Raw genomic sequence first — 22,563 nt, forward strand, 5'->3', positions numbered from 1 at the left:
CTTAAAAGCTTGCAAGCAGCCATCTAGATGCAACAATGGGTCTCTCCTCGTCCAGAGCAAAGAAGAATGAAGAAAACCAAAGATTCATGGAAACAATTATTCCAAGCAACTGGTACACCATGCGATCCTTGGCCTATATAGACTATGAGACCAGAAGAACTGGATGGTGCCCAGCTACCACTGTCAACCATTAGGAGGGGGATCTATGTAGGAGATCCTGGATAGAGTAGGAGAACAATATAGTACAAAACTCAAAATCATTTGGGAAGAAAAAGGGGGGACCAGGTTTGTTGGTCTGATAGAGCCTGGTGGAACCACTAAGACTATGCCCTCTAGCTGCCCTTCAGGTCTGGAATTGAACCCACACCTGTGGCTTCCAGCTAAACTAAAGACAGGTATATGAGGTTACCATTTACACTCAGTAGATACACTCCTTGGATAGAAAAATCATGGGAATATGGAAGGGCTGTGTATCATAGGGACATAGCTCAGGGGACCAGAGTGTATGGAGAGAAGGACACAGGGAAAAGGTAACTATGGGGAGGAAGTGAGAGGGGAGCTGTTGCATTGTGGTAAATTTTAGTCAATGTCATGAGACAAAGTGAATGTGAGCTGCTGTATGGAAAGTGAATTTGCTCTGTAAACTTTCACCAAAATTGCAATAAAAAAATAATTTAAAAAATGAAATTAAAGTATATTTTAGTCTATTTATAAATGTAGCAAATGAAATAGCTGACTAAATTTGCACCAAATTTGGAGACTCTGTCTAAGATCATCAGACCTAAAATACAGGAAGTGGGTTGAACGTGAACTTCACTTCAGGGGTCCTGAAAGGCCCCTCAAAAATATGATCAGCTAAAACGAAGGTATTTTTAATTTATTATTATTATTTTTTATAGTTGCCATTAAGTTGATTCCAATTCATGGTGACTTCATGACTGTCATGACTGTCAGAGTAGAACTGTCCTCCATAGGGTTTTCAGTGGCCATATTTCTCAGAAGTAAATCACCAGTTCTCTCTTTTGGGACGAGCTCTGGTGGCATAGTGCCTAGGCATTTGACTGCTAACCAGAAGGCTTGTGGTTCAAGCCCACCAGCCACTCCTCGGAAGGAAGATTGGGCAATCTACTTCTGTAGTGATACTGCCTATGAGTCACCCTGAGTCGGATCTGACTTGATGGCAGTGAGTTTGGTCTTTGGTTCTTCTGGGACACCTGTGTGTGAGCTCAAACTTTACAGTCAGAAGCTGAGTGCATTAACTCTTTTCACACAGGGACTCTCAAATTCCCTTTAACCCAGGGCTGTCAAATTGACTCCAACTTACCTACAGCACAGACTAGAACTGCCCCATTGGATTTTCATGTCTTACATATTTATGGAAAGAGACTAATACATCTTTCTACTGTGGAGTGGCTGGTGGGTTCAAACTGCTGACCTTTTGATTAGCAGCTGAGTGTTTAACCACTGTGCCACCAGGACTCCTTAACTTCCCTTTAGAATCCTTAAATGGTCTGTAGTCATTCCCACACTATTTAACGTGTAGGAGAGGGTGAGAAAAGGACACTGGATGGGAAAGAGTGATTTTAACTGGGTGCAGTTAAAATACTTTACTTTTGCAAAGTTTACAAGACGTTCATGTCCACATGAAGACATTGTTAGGGCTCCCCCTGGGACTTGGAAGGGGCTGAGGCAAGTGAGGGGTCCTGAAACTTAAGCTTTATTAGCTTCCTGTCTGTCTCTGCCTTGCGTGCATTTTGGAGGTATGAACTTGTTCTTCATGGTCCATTTTGTTTGTTTTCAATTTTATAATATATTTATAGGAGCTCTGGTGGCGTAGTCCCTAAGACATTTGACTGCTAACCAGAAGGCTGGCAGTTCAAACCCACCAGCCACTCCTCGGAAGGAAGATGGGGCAATCTACTTCTGTGGTGATACTGCATTGGAAACCCAAGGAAGGGTCACTATGAGTCGGATCCGACTTGACGGCAGTGAGGATAATGTATTTATAGTTATCTAAAATATATTTTTTTATTCGCTAGATGACCTTCCCAGGTTGCCAAGAAGAATAATTAGCCATTTAATTATTATTTAAATAATTAATTGCTGCCATTACTTACTCTGATGCATATTACAGACAGTTGCCTGTGGGAGAAGCAGTGATTTGAAATGCCTCAGTTGTGATTTGCATTTTGGGACTTAAATTTGAAACTAAATTGTTATCTCTGATCATGGCATCTTAATATGTATGGTAAATCTTTTCGGGTTGGCAATAATTTAGACTACATGTACTTTAGTCGGAGACCTTGGGTGGTACAAATGGTAAATGCACTTGGCTGCTAATCGAAAGGTTGGAAGTCCATTCAGAAGTGCCTTGGAAGAAAGGCTTGGCGATCTACTTCTGAAATGCCAGCCAGTGTAAACTCCATGAAGCACAGTTCTGCTCCAATGCACCTGGGCTGCCATGGGTGGGAAATGACTTGGTGGTAACTGGTTTTTAAAGAAAAAATTGGATCTTGAATCCTGGGAGCTCTGGTGGTGTAGTGCCTAAGGCATTTGAGTGCTAACCAGAAGGCTGGCGGTTCAAACCCATCAGCTACTCCTTGGAAGGAAGGTTGGGCAGTTTACTTCTGTAATGATATCACCTCGGGGCTGCCACAAGTTGGAATTGACTTGATGACAACTGATTTTTAAAGAGAAAGTCAGATCTTGAATTCTAGGTATAAGAAACTTGGGATTGGTTGTCTATATAATGTGGTTTGCAACCCTTCCCTAACAGTTCAGTTATGGCTAATACAGAATGGATGTGGGGGCTTCTGACCTCCTTTAACTTCACTAGGGGAAACAGAATCACCATTAGCAGCATCAGCCCAAGACTGATTCCTACATTGTGGGGGTTGGACATGCAGCCACACTCCAACCTTTCCACCAGTTCTGATACCAACCGTTCTCCCATGGCACTCTCTGCTCTCTGCTGCATTCGATAATTCATTGTAATGGCCACTCAGGACTCACAGACAATACTCAGGACTCAAAGACAATACTCAGGATCATGGGGTTTATTAAGGAGGCAACAGGTTACAATTCGGGTTCAGGTATACTCAGGGGACAGTTCTCTGATTAGGACAGCCTTCCTTCAGCCATGCCCATAGGCATGCCACTCTTTGGCCCCCCTCCTGTTGACCTGGCCTCTGCCCTGCTCAGGCAAGTGTTACAAAGCTCTGTTAGCTCTGCCTCACTCTGTTCAGGTGCACCTCACTCTGCCAGCAAGCTTCCTGCCAAAAGGCACTCAGCTTTCTCACCCTGTGGGCTTGCAACCCTGCTATTCTGTCTTGTGCTGGTCTGTTGGTTCTGCTGCCCCTGTTTCTGCTGCCCCTGTTGTCACCATCTCTTTGTCATCTCTCTGCCATCTCAATATAGGGATCTTGGGTCCAAGGACATGCTCCACTCACAGCTCTTCTCTTTTGATGGCAGTGAGATTCCCCTTCTGCCTCTGGAGTGGCTCACTACAAGGTAGTGAGATGGCAAAACTGCCCAATCCCTATGTTAGGGTTCTATACACTTTATTTGCACAGTCCCACTCACATAAGGGTGTCATTTACATTATTTACATTATTAGCAAGCTATCCAATCCCCTTGGTGGGCCACAAGTATGTCATATCTGCATATTCCCACCCAGTCAACCTGGAGAGAGTCACAAGACCATGGCTGTTGTTGTTGTTAGGTGCCATCGCATCATGTCTGACTCATAGTGACCCTATGCACCACAGAACAAAACAGTGTCCAGTCCTGCACCAACTCTATGATTCTTGCTATACTTGAGCTCATACACGCTGCTGCTACCATATCAATCCATCTCGTTGAGGTCCTTTCTCTCTTTCATCGACTCTTCACCTTACCAAGCATGACATCCATCTCCAGGCAGTGGTCCCTTCTGACAACATGACCAAAGTAGGTGAGACAAAGTCTGGCCATTCTTACCTCCAAGGAGCATTCCAGCTGCACTTCTAGGACAAACCTGTTAGATCTTTTATCAGTCCATGTTTTTTTCAGTGTTCCTCGCCAACACCATAGCTCAAAAACATCAATTCTTCTTCTGACTTCCTTATTCATTGTCCAGCTCTCACATGCATATGAGGCGATTGAAAATACCATAGCTGTGTCAGGCACACCTTAGTCCTCAAGGAGACATCTTTGCTCTTCAGCACTTGAAAAAGGTCCATTGGAGCCAATTTGCCCAGTGCTATACGTCATCTTATGTCTTGACTGCTGCTTCTATTGGCATCGATTGTAGAACTAAACAATGAGAAGTCTTTGATATTTTCGATCCCTTGGGTCAGAAGGCATTCAAAGTAGGACAAGGAAAGAGCTGCCTCAAGAAAGTAGAACCAACCTTAATGATATGGATAAAGAAAGTCTTTCAGGACCTCCATGTGCTGACATGGCATGACTCAAATTGAAGAGAAACAGTTGCAAACGTCCATTAATAATTGGAACATGGAATGTACGAAGTATGAATCTAGGAAATTAGAATTTGTCAAAAATGAAATGGAACACATAATGATTGATATCCTAGGCATTAGTGAGCTGAAATGGATCAGTTTTGGCCTTTTTGAATCAGAGAACCATATGATCTACTATGCCAGGAATGACAATTTGAAGAGGAATGGCATGGCATTCATCATCACAAAGGATGTTTCAAGATCTGTCCTGAAGTACACTGCTGTCAATGATTGGGTAATATCTGTTCTGGTTACCTGGTGCCACTCTGACAAGAATATGCCACAAATGGGATGGCCTTAACAAATAGGAGTTTATTCTCTCATAGTTTGGAGGCTTCTACCCCAAGTTCCAAGTGCTACATTCTAGTGGCACACACTACTGTCTGCAAACCCCTCAACCTCGGGCTTCAGCTTTCCCTCTTGCTCCAGGCCCACTGAAGCTAGAGGCATCTGTTCACTTAGGTAGCTACTGGCTGCTGAGGGCTAACAAGCCGAAGGTCAACAAATAAAATGGCCCAGTCCTGATGTTACCAAACAACATGGCAGGCCATTGATTCAATTCCATTGAAAGTCCCAAGAGTGTCAGAGCATGGCAGGCTGCTGAACAACATCATGGCTACATGCAGAGTTCAAGCGTGCCATAAGCTAGAGACCATGCACGAGGCTGCTGCTTATATACAGGATGCAGACCACATCTCTAAAGCTGCTTGTAGTAGGTCCCACCATGGGAGTTGATTGCCAGTCTTATCATGGGGAATAACTACCACCAGCTGCCCAGCCACTCAACTGAGCCCAGCCAAGTTGACACACAAACTTAACCACCACAATATTCATCCACCTACAAGGAAGACCCATTAATATAACTGTAATTCAAATTTATGCACCAACCACCAAAACCAAAGATGAAGAAATTGAAGATTTTTATCAACATCTGCAGTCTGAAATTGACTGAACATGCAATCAAGACCATGGCTAGAAGAGGCACATTAAGTAATTCACTGCACTACAGCTAGCCATCCTAGAGATAGACTCCAGGAATAATTCTATTGCTTTCTATGTAGACTCACCTGGTGTTGTGACATCAGAGTGCAAGACTAGAGACCATATTGTGATATGAATGCATCTGGGCACACAGCACCAGAGGTATGTGAGAGTGAAGGGGAAACAGGTTTGGAATGTATGGTACCAGGAGCTTGTCTGTTGAAAATCCTTCCAAATCTCACAGCTTAAGAAAGTTTTTCCTAAATTTGATCATTTTAAAAATTTGTCTGATGTTACCTAAGTGAGTTGTAAAGCTTAAAGAAACTTTTCTAAACTATTAATAATTAAAAAAATATTTATATTAACTGTGTTCTTGGACAAATAGGGTGAAGCCAATGACAGAAATGATGTATGCCTCTTTCCCTGCGTACTAGAGAAGACTGGAGTTTTGGATTGAGGGACTAATTCTCAAGGGTCTCTAGGAGCTTCTAGGGAATGCTGTAGCAGCAAAAAAGAAGGAAATTGAAAATATTTTTATAGCACCTAAGGCATTTGACTGCTAACCAGAAGGCTGGCAGTTGAAACCCACCAGCCACTGCTCAGAAGGAAGATTGGGCAATCTCCTTCCATAGAGATACTACCTCGGAAACCCAAGGAGGGGTTGCTATGAGTCGAACGAACTAGATGGCAGTGAGTTTGGGGTTTTTTAGTCTGTATTGGGACTGGGCTTTCTGAAAATGAAGATCTGGGAGGCATTTCAATTCTGAAAAATCAGAACATTTTGAGTATGAAAAGGTTAGCATATAGCTTTCTAGAGGAGATGAACAAGAAAAATGGGTAGAGGCCAGAGAAGGCACTGGTCTCTGCCATCCTCCCGTCCCCAGCATACCAGCATCCACTCTTTTCCAGCAGAAAATGATTCTCCCACCAGTAGGACATGGACACCTCTACTCCTTTAGCAGAAATGACATGTAAACTGAGGAAGAAAAGGCTTACTTTTCCCAGACATATTTGTACCTATAACTATTTGAGGTCATGAACCCACTTGTGAAAATAAATGGCCAGTGATTCTTAATAGAGTTGGGCTAGGAGGAGGAGAAAGGAGCTCCTAGGAGAAATGCTGCTCCAGTTTGAGCTGCAGCTAAAGCTGTTAGGATGCTGAGAGCTGTCTCTACCCAAGAGTAACCCAGAAGGCCTCTTCCCTTTGTGGATCAGGCAGCAAAAAATGGTCTCTCCATTCTGAAAAGGATTGCATTTTGGAATGCCTGGATAAAACTTCTAGTCATAGGTCTCCATCTCTTCAGGGACAAAGCGTACTTTATGCTTTAATACAACATGATCAGCTTTAGAGCAAGAAAACCAAGATGGAAACTCTGGCTCTGTTATTTTCAGCTGTGTGACTTTAGCAAAGTTCTTAACCTCCCTGAGTGTCATCTGAAAAATGCAGGGTAAGACCATCAATTTCTGAAATTGTTATGAGGATGGGACCTGACACTAAACAACACATTTGTTAGTTCTCTGTCACCCCACCCACCCCAGACTCTTCATTTTTCTTCCATCACATTTCCTTAAACCAAAAAAACCAAACCTGTTGCCATTGAGTCAATTCCGACTCATGGTGACTCCATATATTACAGAATAGAACAGTTTGATAGAGATTTCTTGGCTGTAATGTTTATGAAAGCAGATTTCCCGTCCTTTCTTTTGCAGTATCATTGGTGAGTTGTAACTGCCAATCTTTGGGTTACTGTTGTTATTGTTAGGTGCTATCAAGTAGGTTCTAACTCATGGCAACCCAATGTACAACAGAATGAAATACTGTCTCACAATCACTGCCATGCCTGAGCCCACTGTTCCAGCCCCTGTGTCAATCCATCTTGTTGACGGGCTTCCCCTTTTTTGCTGACCCTCTACTTTACCAAGTATGTTGTCGTTATCCGGGGACTGGTCCCTTCTGATAACATGGTCAAATTATGAGAGATGAAGTCTGGCCATTCTTGCTTCTAAGGAGTATTGCTGCTGTATTTCCTCCAAGACAGATTTGTTTGTTCTTCCAGCAGTCCATTCTTGACCTACACCACAATTCAAAAGCATCAATTCTTTTCCGATCTTCCTTATTCATTGTCTACCCTCAAATGCATATGAGACTACTGAAAATACCATGGCTTGGATCAGGCACACTTTAGTCTTCAAAGTGACGTCTTTGCTCTTCAACACTTTAAAGAGGTCTTTTGCAGGAGATCTTCTCAAGGCTTTATGTTATTTGATTTCTTGACTGCTGCTTCCATGGGGGTTGATTGTGGATCCAGGAAAATTAGATCCTTAACATCTTCGAACTTTTTTCCATTTATCATGATATTGCTTATTGGCCTGGTTGTGAAGATTTTTGTTTTCTTTTTGTTGAGGTATAGTCCATACTGAAGGCTGTAATCTTTGATCTTCATCAGTAAGTGCTTCAAGTTTTCTTCACTTTCAGCAAGCAAAGTTGTGTCATCTGCATATCACAAGTTGCTAATGAGTCTTCCTCCAATCCTGATTTCTTATTCTTCTTTACACAGTCCAGTTTCTCAGATTATTTATTCAGCCTATAGATTGAATAAGTATGGTGAAAGGATAAAACCCTGACACACACTTTTCCTGATTTTAAACCATGCAGAATCATCTTATTCTGTTCAAATACTGTCTCTTGTTCTATGAATATTTTCCTCAAGAACACAATCAAGTTGTCTGGAATTCCAATTCTCCTCAATGTTATATATAATTTGTTATGATCCTCACAGTCAAATACATTTACATAGTCAATAAAACACAGGTAAACCTCTTTGTGGCATTCTTTGCTTTTAGCCAAGATCCATCTGACATCAGCAATGATATCCCTTGTTCCATGGCTTCTTCAGAATCTGGCTGGAATCTCTACCAGTTCCCTGTCAATTTACTTCTGAAACTGTTCTGAATTATTTTCAGCAAAATTATACTTGCATGTGATGTTAATGATAATGTTCAGTAATTTCAGCAATCTATTGGGTCACCTTTCTTTGGAATGGGCACAAGTATGGATGTCTTCCAGTTTGTTGGCCAAATAGCTGTCTTCCAAATTTCTTGGCATGAATGAGTGAGTGCCTCTAGCACTGCATCCATTTGTTGAAAGATCTGAATATGTATTCTATCACTACATGAAGCCTTGTTTTTCAACAATTCCTACAGTACAGTTTGGAATTCTTCCTTCATAATATCATTAGTTTTTGATCGTGTGCTATCCCCTGAAATAGTTGAATGACAACCAATTCTTTATGGTACAGGGACTCTGTGTATTCCTTCTATTTTCTTTTAATGTCTCTTAGTTCTCTAGTGCTGCTATAACAGAAATACCACAAGTGCATGGCTTTAACCAACAGAAACTTACTCTCTTTCTGTTTAGGAGACTACAAGTCTGAGTTCAGATTACCAGCTCTAGGGGAAGACTAGGCAAGAACTCTGAGTTCAGCTTGTGGTCATTATGTTTGTGTGTCAACTTGACTGGGCTTGGTTGAGTGGCTGAGCAGCTGGTGGTAGTTATTCCTCATGATGGAACTGGCAATCAACTTCATGGTGGGGTCTACTACAAGCAGCTGAGTAGCTGCTGTAGGGATGTGGTCTGCTTTCTGTATATAAGAAGCAGCTTTGGGAATGGTCTCTAGTTTTTGTCATACTTGAACCCTGCATGCAGCCTGCCATGCTCTGCCAATCTTGGGACTTTCGATGGACTTGAATTAGTGGACTGCCATGTTGTTTGATAACATTGGGACTGTGCTTTTTTACTTGTCAATCTTGGGTTTGTCACCCTTAGCAACCAGCAGCTGTCTGACTGAAGAAAAGCCTCCAGTTTCAGTGGGCCAGGATCAGGAGGCAAAGCTGAAGCCAAGGTTGAGGGGCTTTTACCTAGCCCCTAGAGCCTGGCACTTTGAACTCAGACTTAAAGCCTCCAAACTGTAAGAGAATAAGCTCTTGTTTGTTAAAACCATCCCATTTGTGGTATCTTCTGTTAGCAGCACAGAGGTAACCAGAACACAGTTGTTCTAGGGGAAGATTTTCTCTCTCTGGATTCTGAGTGGAGGGCCCCTGACCTTGGGCTTCAGCTCTTCCTTCCAGGCCCACTGAGCAAACTAGAGGCCTCTCCTGACTCACACAGCTGCAGGGGCTGACAAACTCAAGATTGGCAGGCAGTATAATAGGCTGCTAAGACTGACAACTCCTTATCTGCTCACAGGCTGTAAAGACAACAATAGGAACATTGCCAGGCAACATGGCAGGTCAATGGTTTAAGTCCAGGACCTGGAGATGATGATAGGCCAAATGCAGGATCTCAAAATGAGTGAAAAGAAAAGCTAGACATCTTTCCCAAAGCTTCTCCATATATACTGGAAGCAGGCCACTTCAAAGGCAACTCCTATTCTACTAATTAGCTGCTCACAGCAGATTCCACCATGGAGGTGATTACACCACATCCAATCTCATCATGGGGAATAACTAACTATATTCATCTGCCAAGCCACTCAAAATCACGGGCAAGCCAAGATGACATATAATCTTAACTACCACATGATGCTTCCTGTGTCAATCAATATTTTGCCCATAGAATCCTTCAGTATTGCAGCTCGAGGCTTGAAGCTTTTCTTCACTTCTTGCAGGTTGAGAAATGCCTAGTGTGTTCTTCCTAGACATATGAGAAGGATGTTTAGCTGTGTTTTATTGAGTCTACAAAGGCATTTAACTATGTGGATCATAACAAATTATGGATAACATTGCAAAGAATGAAAATTTTAGAACACTTAACTGGGATAGTAAGGAGCTCTGGTGGCATAGTAGATAAGGCATTTGGCTGCTAACCAGAAGTTCAGCAGTTCAGACCCACCAGCCACTCTGCAGAAGGAAGATGGGACAATCCACTTCCATAAAGATTTACAGCCTTGGAAACTCAGTGGGGTTTCTATGAGTCAGAATCTACTCAACAGCAGTGAATTTGGGTTTTTGGAATTGGGATGGTAGTCAAGGGCCACCTGGGGCCTTCATATGTCCTTAGATCATTCTAAATGTACTTTTCTCCCAATTTTATTTGGGGGGGGGGGAACCTCACTGCTGTTGAGTTGATTCGACTCACAGCAACCCCTCCTTGGGTTTCTAAGGTAGTATCTCTACTGAAGTAGATTGCCCAATCTTCCTTCTGAGGAGTGGTTGGTGGGTTTGAACCACCAGCCTTCTGGTTAGCAATCAAATGCCTTAGAAACTATGCCACCACAGCTCCCAATGGACCTAAATATGGTGACTGAGTCTTCCTGATTCAGAAGCTTCAAAATGCCTACCATTGCCCCTTTTGTGGCAGGCTTTGACTGAAAGTGGTTTGTCTTATGTCTTGTCCACCTAGTACTACCCCTGCAGATAGTGCTCCATTAAGGAAAAAACTGGCTGTATTATATCAGTATTTCTCTAATTTAAATAAGGTGTGGCTCTATTTTAAAGGGAAAAATTATTTCATGGACTTCCAGTATCGACAAATTATTTTTAGTAGCGTATTATTTAAATATGTATAGCCAATGTAAACTCCATATATTTCTAGCCCTTACAACACTATAAATATAACATTAAATATAAACAAACTATACAATTTATATTAACAGCATTAATATGAAAAAGTTATATTATTTTGGTGAAACTAACTGGCCACTTTCTGTGTTCTGGAATAGGCTTATCTGACTGCTAACCAGAGGGCTGGTGGTTCAAACCCACCAGTCACTCCTTGGAAGGAAGGTTGGACAATCTACTTCAGCAGTGATACAGCTTTGGAAACCCAAGGAGGAATCGCTATGAGGACTCAACAGCAGTGAGTTTGGTTTTTGGTTTGACAATGTGTTAAACAATTACTTAATTCTCTCACCACATTTATCTATTATGTACTATGAATCTTTTGTATAATATGTTATGATGTTGTTTAATCTTCAACTGAAACATAATTACTTACATATTAGATCTGCCTATGCTAATAATTAAATTAGTACTATTTAACGACAGACGGAGCCCTGGTGGTACAAGAGTTGAGCACTTAGCTGCTACTTGCTGGTAGTGGGTTTGGTTTTTTGGAATTGGGGTAGTAGTCAAGGACAAGTGGTTGGTGCCACCCAGGGCCTTCATATGTCCTTAGACCATTCTAAATGTACCCATTCAGTGTCTCCATGGGAGAAAGGCCTGACAGTCTTCTCCCCTAAGGATTACAATCAAGAAAACCCTATGAAGCTCTTCTACTCTGCCACATGCAGTCACGTTAAATCAACTCATTTAATGACTCTGCCAAACATTTATATCGAACTTTCTATGTACCAGACACTGTTCCAATATATTAATTCATTTAATCCTCTCAACAATCCTGTGTACAAGGTACTTTAATTATCTTTATTTTACAAATGAGAAAACTAACGCAAAAAAAAAAAAAAAGACAAAGAAATTTCTCGGAGTAAGTTGTTGAGCTAGAATTACAATCTAGGAATCTCGGATTCAGTGTCTTTGTTCTTAACCTATAATGGTCTCTCTAATAGATCGTAATTATATAAAAAAAAGTGCATATGGGTATTAAAAATGTGTGACCGTACACTGTTCTAAGGCAGTCATGGAGGTTATCTGGTATACCTGTATTACTTTTTTCACAGTGTCTGGTAGCATAGTGGCTAAGACACTTGCCTGCTAACCAGACGGCTGGCGGTTCAAACCCACCAGCCACTCCTCGGAAGGAAGATTGGGCAATCCTACTTCCGTAGTGATACTGCCTCGGAAACCCAAGGAGGGGTCGCTATGAGTCAGGGCTGACTTGACGGCACATAACAACAACAATAGAAATAAACTTAAAAATTCCATAAAGAACTCATGGAAACCTGTGAATGTGCTGAGGGATGTTTGTAGAGGACAGACTTAAAAAGAAAAAAAAGAAATAGATTAAACTGACTTCTAGGGCTGCTCAGGAAACTAACCTCCCCACTGTGTATAGCACCTCCTGCTAATCTGCTCAATTTTCTTAACTTTTTTGTGTTTGAGGAAGCATAATATATTGGATTCTTTCTCCCAAGTGGCTTCTGTCCAAGGATAGATGACCATTTAACAGAGATATTGTAGTAAGGATTCACGTGTTGGCTGGAAGCTTATAGTAAATGATCAGTAAATTATTTCCAACTCTGACAAAGCATGTTTTTATATACCATATGCCCAAGGGCGAGGAAGAGAAAAGGAGGAGGTGGGCTTATTCACAATTGGGAGCTCAAAGGATTGACCTTGAATAGTTATTACTCAGACCTCTGAAAGGGCTTGTGTACTCCAGGAGCTCAGAGGAGTGACCCTAAAGAACTGGGCTCAGACCTCTGAGAAAGAGGCTTCACCTACCAGAAGCTCCTCCTAGCTGTGCTGGTATGTCTGTAGGGGCAGTACAAGGTTGCTCTGGAACTGCCAATATAAATTGGAAGTTGGATCTCCCAGCTATTGCTAGAACCAACTACCATTGCCAGAGCAACACCGATGGGAACAAGGGGAGAAAAGTTAGTCCCTTCTCTCATCCTTGCTTTACAATGTCTCTCTAATACCTCTTATTGGCAAAATCTAACAGGAAACTAAATGGCATGTGAATCTGGGAATGCAGTTTGTAAAGTTATTGTACTGGAAGTCCTAGTATGTGTGATAAGGCAATGAAAAGAAAATGGGCATATAGATCAGAAAGGAAGAAGTAAAATTGTCTTTATTTATAAAGAGCATAATTGTACACATAGAAATCCTAAGAAGCTGCAATAGAGCTACTAGAACTAATAGAGTTTTAGCAAGGCCTCAGGAAACAAGGTAAATATAACACTCAATTGTAATTCTACATATTACTAACAAACAATTGTGAAAGAAAAATTTTAAAATACCATTTATAATAACATCAACAAATATTAAAACACAGATAAATTTAATAAAATATGAATAAGACCTGTACACTGAAAATTAAATACATTACTGAAAGGTTTAAGGTCTAAATAATTGGAGAGAAAAATCATTTTTAAACATTGGAAGACTCAGTGTTATCAAAATGTCCATTTCACCAAAATCAACCCATAGATTCAACACAGTCCCAAACCAAATCTAAGCAGGCTTTTGGGAAATTGAAAAGCTGATTCTAAAATTTGTATGTAAAGGTAAAGGACCTAGAATCTAGAATTGTCATCTAGAATTAGATGAAACAATATTGAAACCGAAGGACAAAGTTACACCTAAATTATCTGATTTCAACCTTTACTATAAAGTTATAGTAATCAAGACAATGTGATACTGACTTACAGATAGGCATATATAGCAATGGAACAATGAAGAGTCTGGAAATAGACCCACACAAATATGGCCAGTTAATTTTTGACAAAGGTCCCAAGGTAATTTAATGAGAAAAGAAAAGTCTTTACAACAAACGGTGCTACAGTAATTAGATAGCCACATTCACACATAAAAAGAACACTGACCCTTACCTCAAACCATGCCCCCCAAAATAGCTCAAATTAATCATAGACCTAAATGTAGAAACTAGAACTACAAAAATTTTAGAGGAAAGCACATGAGAAAATGTTTGCAACTTTGGAATATGTCAGGGCACAAACAAATCTTTAATTATAAAAAAAATTGAAAATATGAACTTCATTAAAATTAAGACCATTTTGCTCATCATTAAGAAAATGAAGGGCTAAGTCATAGACTGGGAAAGAATTCTCAGTACATATGTCAGATAAGAAAGTTGAACCCAGAATATTTGAAAAACTAAGCAAAATATAGCTCAATGATAAGTGACCCAATCAAAAATGAGCAAAAAATCTGACCAGACATTTCTCCAAAGAAAATATATAAATGGTTAGTAAGCACATGAAAAGATACTCAGCATCATTAGTCATCTGGGAAAATTCTAATTAAAATCATAATAAGAATACATTATACATCCATTAAAATAGCTTAAAAAAACTTGACAATACCAAGAGTTGGCAAGGATATAGAATAACTAGAACTTTATCATTAATTATTGGTGGGAAAATATAATGGTATACACATTTTGAAAAACAAAGTTTGACAGCTTTTTTTTCTTTCTCTTTAAATAAATTAAGAATACACTTTTCATACAACTCAGCAATTATATTGTTAGGAATTTATGCAAGAGAAATAAAAACAGATACTAGGCAAAGACTTGTACATGAATGTTCATAGCAGCTTTATTCATAATACCCCCAAACTGGAAATAGCCTAAATGTCCATCAACAGATAAATGAATAGACAAATTATGGTTATCCACACAATGGAATACAAATCAGCAATAAAAAGGAACAAATTATTGAGATATGTAACAATATGGATACATCTCAAAAACATTTGGCTGAGTGAAAGAAATTCAATACAAAAGAGAACATACTGTATTATTCTATTTATATTTGATTCTAGTACAGGAAAAATTAGTCTATTTTAATAGCAATCAGATTAGTTTTTGCTTGGAGCTGGGGAGTGGGCATTGGCTACAAATGTGCATAAATTAACTTTTGGGGTTGATGGAAATGTTCTATATTTTGCTTGTGCTTTGTTTACATGAGTTTATGCATCTGTCAAAACTCATCAAACCACACACTTAATATAGGTGTATTTTATTTTAAGTAAGTTATCCTTCAATAAGTTTCATTTAAAAAAACACACAAAAATAATTAATTAGAGTTCATGGTAAATTGAGAGGATATCAGAGAAACTTCCACAACCAAAGACATCATTTAATACATTTATGGTGATTGTAATGTTGGTAAGGCTGGTGTGGGATGTCACAGGACTGCTGAAGAATAATTGCTCCAAAAACGTTTGCCTGCCTTTACTCTGTAGATCAGAGTCTAATATAAATAAATAAATGTATAACGTAAGTGGGAAGACAGGGGTTGGAGGATAGAAGAGTGAGAAAAATTAGTTACTTGAATGATAAACTTTCCAACTTAAAAATATTAAGTTATGACAAACATCTTTATTAGGATTCTGTGTACTATATTATTTAGTGCTTAAGAGTTCAAGTGGAGGGTCCCAATTTTTAAACCATAGATTTCCCAAGGGTTTAGGGCTGACACTCTTCAAGTTTCACCCATTTGAATTCTTTTTTGTTTTGTTTTTTTCATTCAGAAGGAAAAAAAGGATGTACTTATATATCATGGTATAAATAGAACTCTTCAAAAAGTGTTACTTATTAAAGAGAAATAATATGAAAATCAAAATTATTTCTGATGTCAAATGGGAACTCAATGAGTTGATTTTCTATAACCATATTCCCATGGAGGGAAGAGGAATAGCATCTGGGGTTGGGGTGGGGTGGGGAATGAAGCATAGCACTATAAAGGAAATCTCTCTTTTATTGAGTCTCTTCAGAAAGTGTAATAATGATTTCACCCTGTTAGAAGAATTGTTGGGGCTAAGCAATTACATTTACAGCAAAGGTTAAGCAATAGAGAACTGCACTTTTAGAGGTGTTTAGAGTAAAATCATTAACAAAATCTCTTCTGAACTTTGAAAGATGTTATTTAAGGCCAATTAAGATTTTTCAGGCAGTAACATCAGTCCTCTGGCATTGAAAGAGCATCAGCAAATATAGATGATGGGGGAGGGGGGAGATGCTTGGTGCTTTACAAAACTGTCAGAAAGCAGAGAAAAAAACAATTTATTTTCAAACACGGCAAGGATACACCTTCATATCCACCCTACCCCCAGTGCTGGATTTCTGATACAACCCACTAGGGACCACATTTGAATAATGATGCTCTGGAATTCCTGGGAGAGAAAGAATATAGAGGTTCACAGACAACAAGATTGAAATATTAATTGAGGACACGGTAGATCAAGGAGAGGTTAACCTTTGTTTTGGAAGGACTGGGCAGCCCACCTGAGGAGGGAGAAGGATGAGATGCTTGAGTTTCTTGTTATGAAACTGGTTTGAGATGGCAGTATGGGAATTTTTTTAGCATGACACTATAAAATATCAATCAAATTTCCTCCTATTGAGTCCCAAATGGGATGACCATATGTCTTAATTTCCCTGAGAGAGCCCCATTTACTCCTATTGTCCTAGTGTAATTATTACTTAAACTTCTTCTCATATCCAAAATGGAAGGTAAGTTAATTATATAATGACATTCACTCTAGTAGACTTTTCCCAAATTCTTCAATACAGGTTGTACGAGTAATGGAAAGAGCCAGGCCACACTTTTTAGAACACAGTAAGTGACACACAAAAACTGGCAGGAGAGAGTCCTTACCTTTCTGGCTGAGAGAGGAAGCAAAAATATAGCAGCAACACTAGAGGCTGCAGAGAAGAGAGTAGCACCAGTAGTAATAAAAGGAATTTTCATGATTGTCAAGGAGATTGTGAAAGCCATCTTGACAATGACAATAGAAATGTTAGAAGGTGTGGGGGACCTTCATACACCTCAGATTATTAAGTGGTATTTGCTACTTAGAGTCACTGGGTGGTGCAAACAGTTAACATGCTAATTACCAACTGGAAGATTAGAGGTTGGAGTCCACTCAGAAGCACTTTGGAAGAAAGTCCTGACAATCTACTTCTGAAAAATTAGCCACTGAAAACTCTATGGAGGATAATTCTACCCTGATACACATGGGGTCATTATGAGTAGAAATCAGCTTGACAGCAATTAGCTTTTTGGCTTTTTTATTTGTAGTTTAAGATCATTGCTGTTGGAATTTGCATATTCCCAGGTCTGTTTTCATGGGTGTGCTGTAAGGGCCCTGCACTCAGAAGGGCCTTGATCTTATTCAGTGTTAATCATCTTGAACTTCCTAATTTTACCTTTGATTTAGTATATTGTAACTGAAGTGCAATGGGACAATAAAACATACTCCAGGGACTTAGAGCCCCAGCTTATGTGTGCCCTGTGTCCTGTTGCCTTCCTGACTCTCCAGAATGGTTTTCAGCCACCCACTCCCCTGCCTGCAGGTAATGGCCTGCTTGGCTTCCTCTTCTCTTGCTTGGCAACTACTGTTACCTTCTGCCTCTGGAAGATGCCTGGGTACGGACCAATGAGGGTCTGAGTCAAGGTAAGGCTCCATGGTGCAGTTCCCACCCAAGGATCCAGGTCCTGAGCACCTTCTGGCATAAAGTTTGTACTAAGTGGGGGCTGGCCATGTGCTGTGAATTTGAGCAGTAGACAAGTGGAAAAGAAACATTGACTATTCTACCCCTAGCTGGGACACGGTGTATTGGTACAATGACTTGCATGAGAGGGAACCTAACAGCTAGTTGGCTACTCTTCTGTCCAATACCTTGCAGAGCAGAGAGCCAGAACCCCTGAGGGTCTGTTGTTGTTGTTGTTAGGTGCCGTCGAGTTGGCTCTAACTCATAGCAACTGTGTTAGACTGGGTTCTCTAGAGAAACAAAACCAGTAAAGCTTATACATATATGTATATATGGAAAAATTTATCTTAGGAAAATCGCTCACACACTTATAGAAGCTGGCAAGTCCAAAGTTCCTGGATCAAACATCAAGCTGGAGGCTTTTCCCAACTCTTGCAACCGCAGGGGCTGTGGAGCTCAAGGCTGGCAGGCAGTACACTGGCTGTTGACTCCAATGAATGACAAATCCAAGATCTCCAGGCTGAATGGTGAGCTGTTCACTCACAGACAGTTGTAGGCAGCAGCACAATAGAATCCCGATCCACAGAAGAATGTCTCTTTTCCCAGGATGTCCTTGGATATACTGGAAGCAGGTCATACCCTTAGGGAAACTCCCTTTCAACAGATTGCCTGCTCAAACATAATCATCTGATCCCATCATGGGACAACCACATCACAACAGCTTAAACCACACAGAATTGTGGTCCAGCCAAGTTGACACACAGCTCCAACTATCACAACAACCCTATGTACAACAGAATGAAACACTGCCCAGTCCTGCACCATCCTCAAAATATTTTCTATGCATCTAAATCCCCAAGTGCAAGGGAAGACAATAGGAAATACTAAATAAACAACACAGCAGAGAAAAAGACCACAAAAGAAAGGAAAAAGAGTTATGTTTTAGTACTTACTTTTAACAGTGTTAAGATACACTGATAATTACTAGTGATTGGAATCTGAAAGTTGGAAACAAGAGTATTGGTAGTTGAAAAATATGGCTTTTGTGATAGAAATAAGGCTGGAGATCACATGATAGAATTTTACACAACCAATGACTTATTCATCACAAATATCTTTTTTCCACAACATAAATGATGACTACATGCATGGACTTTAGTGGATGGAATACACAGGAATCAAATCAACCACATCTGTGGAAAGAGATGATGGAGAAGTTCAATATCATCAGTAAAAACAAGACCACGGGCTGACTATGGAATTGACCATCAATTGCTTATATACAAGTTCATGTTGAAGCTGAAAAAAAATTAAAACAAGTCAGGAGAACCAAAGTACAAACCTTAGCATATACCATCTGAATTTAGAGATCATATCAAAAATAGATTTGATGCACTGAACCCTAATGACCAAAGACAAGACAAGTTGTAGGATGACAACAAGAATGTCATAGATGAAGAAAGCAAGAGGTCATTAAAAAGACAAGAAATAATGAAACAAAAGACCACATTGATGTAAGAAGAAACTCTGAAACTTGCTCTTGAATGGAGAGTAGCTAAAGCAAAGGAAGAAATGATGAGTGTGACAGAAGATTTCAAAGGGTGGCTTGAGAAGACAAAGTAAAGTATTATAATCCAATGTGCAAAGACCTAGAGTTAGAAAACCAAAAAGGAACACACTCAGCATTTCTCAAACTGAAAGAACTGAAGAAAAAATTTAAGCCTCGAGTTGCAATAGTGAGAGATTCTATGGGCAAAATATTGAATGATGCAGGAAGCATCCAAAGAAGATGGATGGAATACACAGACTCACTGTGCCAAAAATAATTGGTTGACATTCAACCATTTCAGGAGGTAGCATATGATCAAGAATTGATGCTATTGAAGGAAGAAGTCCAAACTGCACTGAAAGCATTGGTGAGAAACAAGGCTCCAGGAATTGGCCAGATATCAATTGCAATGTTTCAACAAAAGGATACAATGCTGGAAGTGTTCATTTGTCTATAGCAAGAAGTTTGGAAGACATATTTGTGCCTATTCCAAAGAAAGGTGATCCAACAGAATGTGCAAATGATTGAACAATACCATTAATATCATAGATAATTAAATGTTTGCTGAAGATAATTCAAAAATAGTTGAAACAAAGGGCAGTGTATTATAATGTATTATAAGTGAGTAATCAACATGGTGGCACTGAGGAAAACCTTGCAAGTAGCTATCTAAATGCAACGATGGGTCTCTCCTCATCCAGAATGCCTCATCCAGAGCAAAGAAGAATGAAGAAAATGAAAGATGCATGGAAACAATTAGTCCAAGGGACTGGTACACCATGGTCAGCCCATATGACCATGAGACCAGAAGAACTAGATGGTGCCTGGCACCACTGTCAACCACTCAGAAAAGGATCAGTGCAGATCCTGCATAAGGTGGGAGAACAATGTGGAACAAAGCTCAAAAGCACAACAAAAGATCAAGTTTACTGATCTAGTAGAGCCTGGTGAGACCCCTGAGACTATGGCCCCTAGTTACCCTTGAGGTCTGGAACTAAAATCACTCCTGTGGCTTCCAGTCAAACAACAGACAGGCATAAAGGGTGAACATTTACTTCAGGTAGATAAACTCCTTAGAGCAATCAATCATGGGAGAACACAGATAGCTTGGGGAGCAGGAATACCTAGGAAAGAAGATACAGGGAAGAGGTAACTACAGAGAGAAAGTGGGAAGAGAGCTGTTACATTGTGGGGAATTGCAGTCAATGCCATGAGACAAAATGTGTATGAACTACTGTACAGAAAATGAACTTGCTCAGTTAACTTCCAACCAAATCATAACTAAAAAAAAAAAAGTTGCAACAGCACATAGACAGGGAACTGCCAGAAATTCAAGCTGGATTCAGAAGAGGACACGGAATAAGGAATATCTTTGCTGATGTCAGATGGATTTTGGTTGAAAGTAGAGAATACCAGGAAGATGTTTACCTGTGTTTCACTGACTATGCAAAGGCATTCAACTATGCAGATCATAATAAAGTATGGATAATGTTGTGAAAAATGGGAATTCCAGAATAAGTATTCATGTGGAACTTGTACATGGATGAAGAGGCAGTTGTTTGAACAGAACATGGGGATACTCTGTGATTTAAAACCACAAAATGTATGTGCCAGGCTTGTGTCCTTTCACCAGATTTATTTAATCTGTATGCTGAGCAAATAATCCGAGAAGCTCGACTATGTGAAGAAGGATCATTAACTGATATGCAGATGACACAACCTTACATGCTGAAAGTGAAGATTACTTGAAGTAGTTACTGTTAACACATCAACAAAAAGAAAACAAAAATCCTCACAACTGAACCAATAAGCAATATCCTGATAAACGCAGAAAGAGTTGAAGTTGTCAATGATTTCATTTTACTTGGCTCCACAATCAACATCCATGGAAGCAGCAGTCAAGAAATCAAATGATGTATTACATTGGGCAAATTTGCTGCAGAAGTGTTAAAAAGCAGGTATCACTTTGAAACCTAAGGTGCACTTGACCCAAGGTGTTTTTAGTCAACTCATATGCATGTGAAAGCTGGACAGTGAATAATGAAGACCAAAGAAATTGACACACTTGAATTATGGAGTTGATAAAGATTATTAAATATACTATGAACTGCCAAAAGAAGGAACAAATCTGTCTTGGAAGGAGAATGCTCCTTAGAAGCAAGAATGGAGAGACTTTGTCTCACATCCTTTAGACATGCTATCAGAAAGGACCAAGCCCTGAAGAAGGATATTAGACTTTGTAAGCTAGATGGTCAGCTAAAAAAGAGGAAGACCCTCAGTGAGATGGATTCACACAGTAGCTGCAACCATAGGCTTGAACATGGCTATGATTGTGAGGATGGCATATGACCAGGCCTGTTTCATTTTGCTGAACTAGAGTTGCTATGATTTGGAAACAACTTGACAGCACTTAAAGGGCCACATATTTTCATTTTTACCTGAGACCTTCAAATTATGTAGCCAAGCCTGCATATTTGCTAAAGCCCTGAAAGTGCCTGTCTGAGAACAACTTGTATCCCCCTGGCTGATATGTGTTTGTGTTCATTTTGGTAGTCCTGTGACATCTCTCTGAGGTGACTGTAACCTGTGATTCAAGTTTCCTTTCTAGATCCCTTACACACCCTCCTACATCTGCATGCTTTTGAGACTTCAGCTCTGGCTCCTGCCTTTCTACATTACCGCTCTGCTTCTTTATGAACTTCCTAGCTAAAACCCCTTTCCAGTTACTGTTCTCTGCTACCAAAACTTTATCATCATTTGGGTCACATCTGTCTTAATCTGGGAGCCTAGAGGTCTCACCTCTCTTTAGGTATTGGCAAAGCATTTGGTATAACGGAAAGACATAATATTTATAGTAACATCCTGGTACTGTTATTTGCTCACTGTATGAGTTAAATGATTTCTTTTGTCTCCCTAAGCCTCATTTTCCTCATCTATAAAACAGGAAGATTAATCCTGATCTCCAGACCCTTGTCCAGGTGGGTGGAGGCATCCACGATCAGATTCTGGTACCTCTATGCAAGTTATGTTAGCAGCACTTCAGTAACACTTTTCCTGGATATGCTCAAAGCATTTGTAACCATATTCTTTAGGTCATAGAGTTTATTCGGTTTTCCTATCCTTTCCTTCAAATTCTTTTACTCTGAATTGGTGTCTTAGTTTTCCTCCCAGGGATTAACATCTAGAGTTTCTCTCTCTGACTATTCCTTTCTGAATGACCTGTGGTTGGGACAATCAGCTTAGAATTGATTTTAGTTTGTCCCCCAAATTTCTCTCCTTAGATTGCCACTCAATTTCATGAATTGGGTGGAGGCAAGAACAAATGATACCTGATCCCCCATTCCCTCCCCCTCAGACCTTTGCTCTGGATCATATTTGTAGATGCTGTGGAGCCT

This window comes from Orycteropus afer, unplaced genomic scaffold (assembly GCF_000298275.1).
Source record: "Orycteropus afer afer isolate SDZICR_OR568_19922 unplaced genomic scaffold, OryAfe1.0 scaffold00321, whole genome shotgun sequence".
NCBI classification, from domain to species: Eukaryota; Metazoa; Chordata; class Mammalia; order Tubulidentata; family Orycteropodidae; genus Orycteropus; species Orycteropus afer.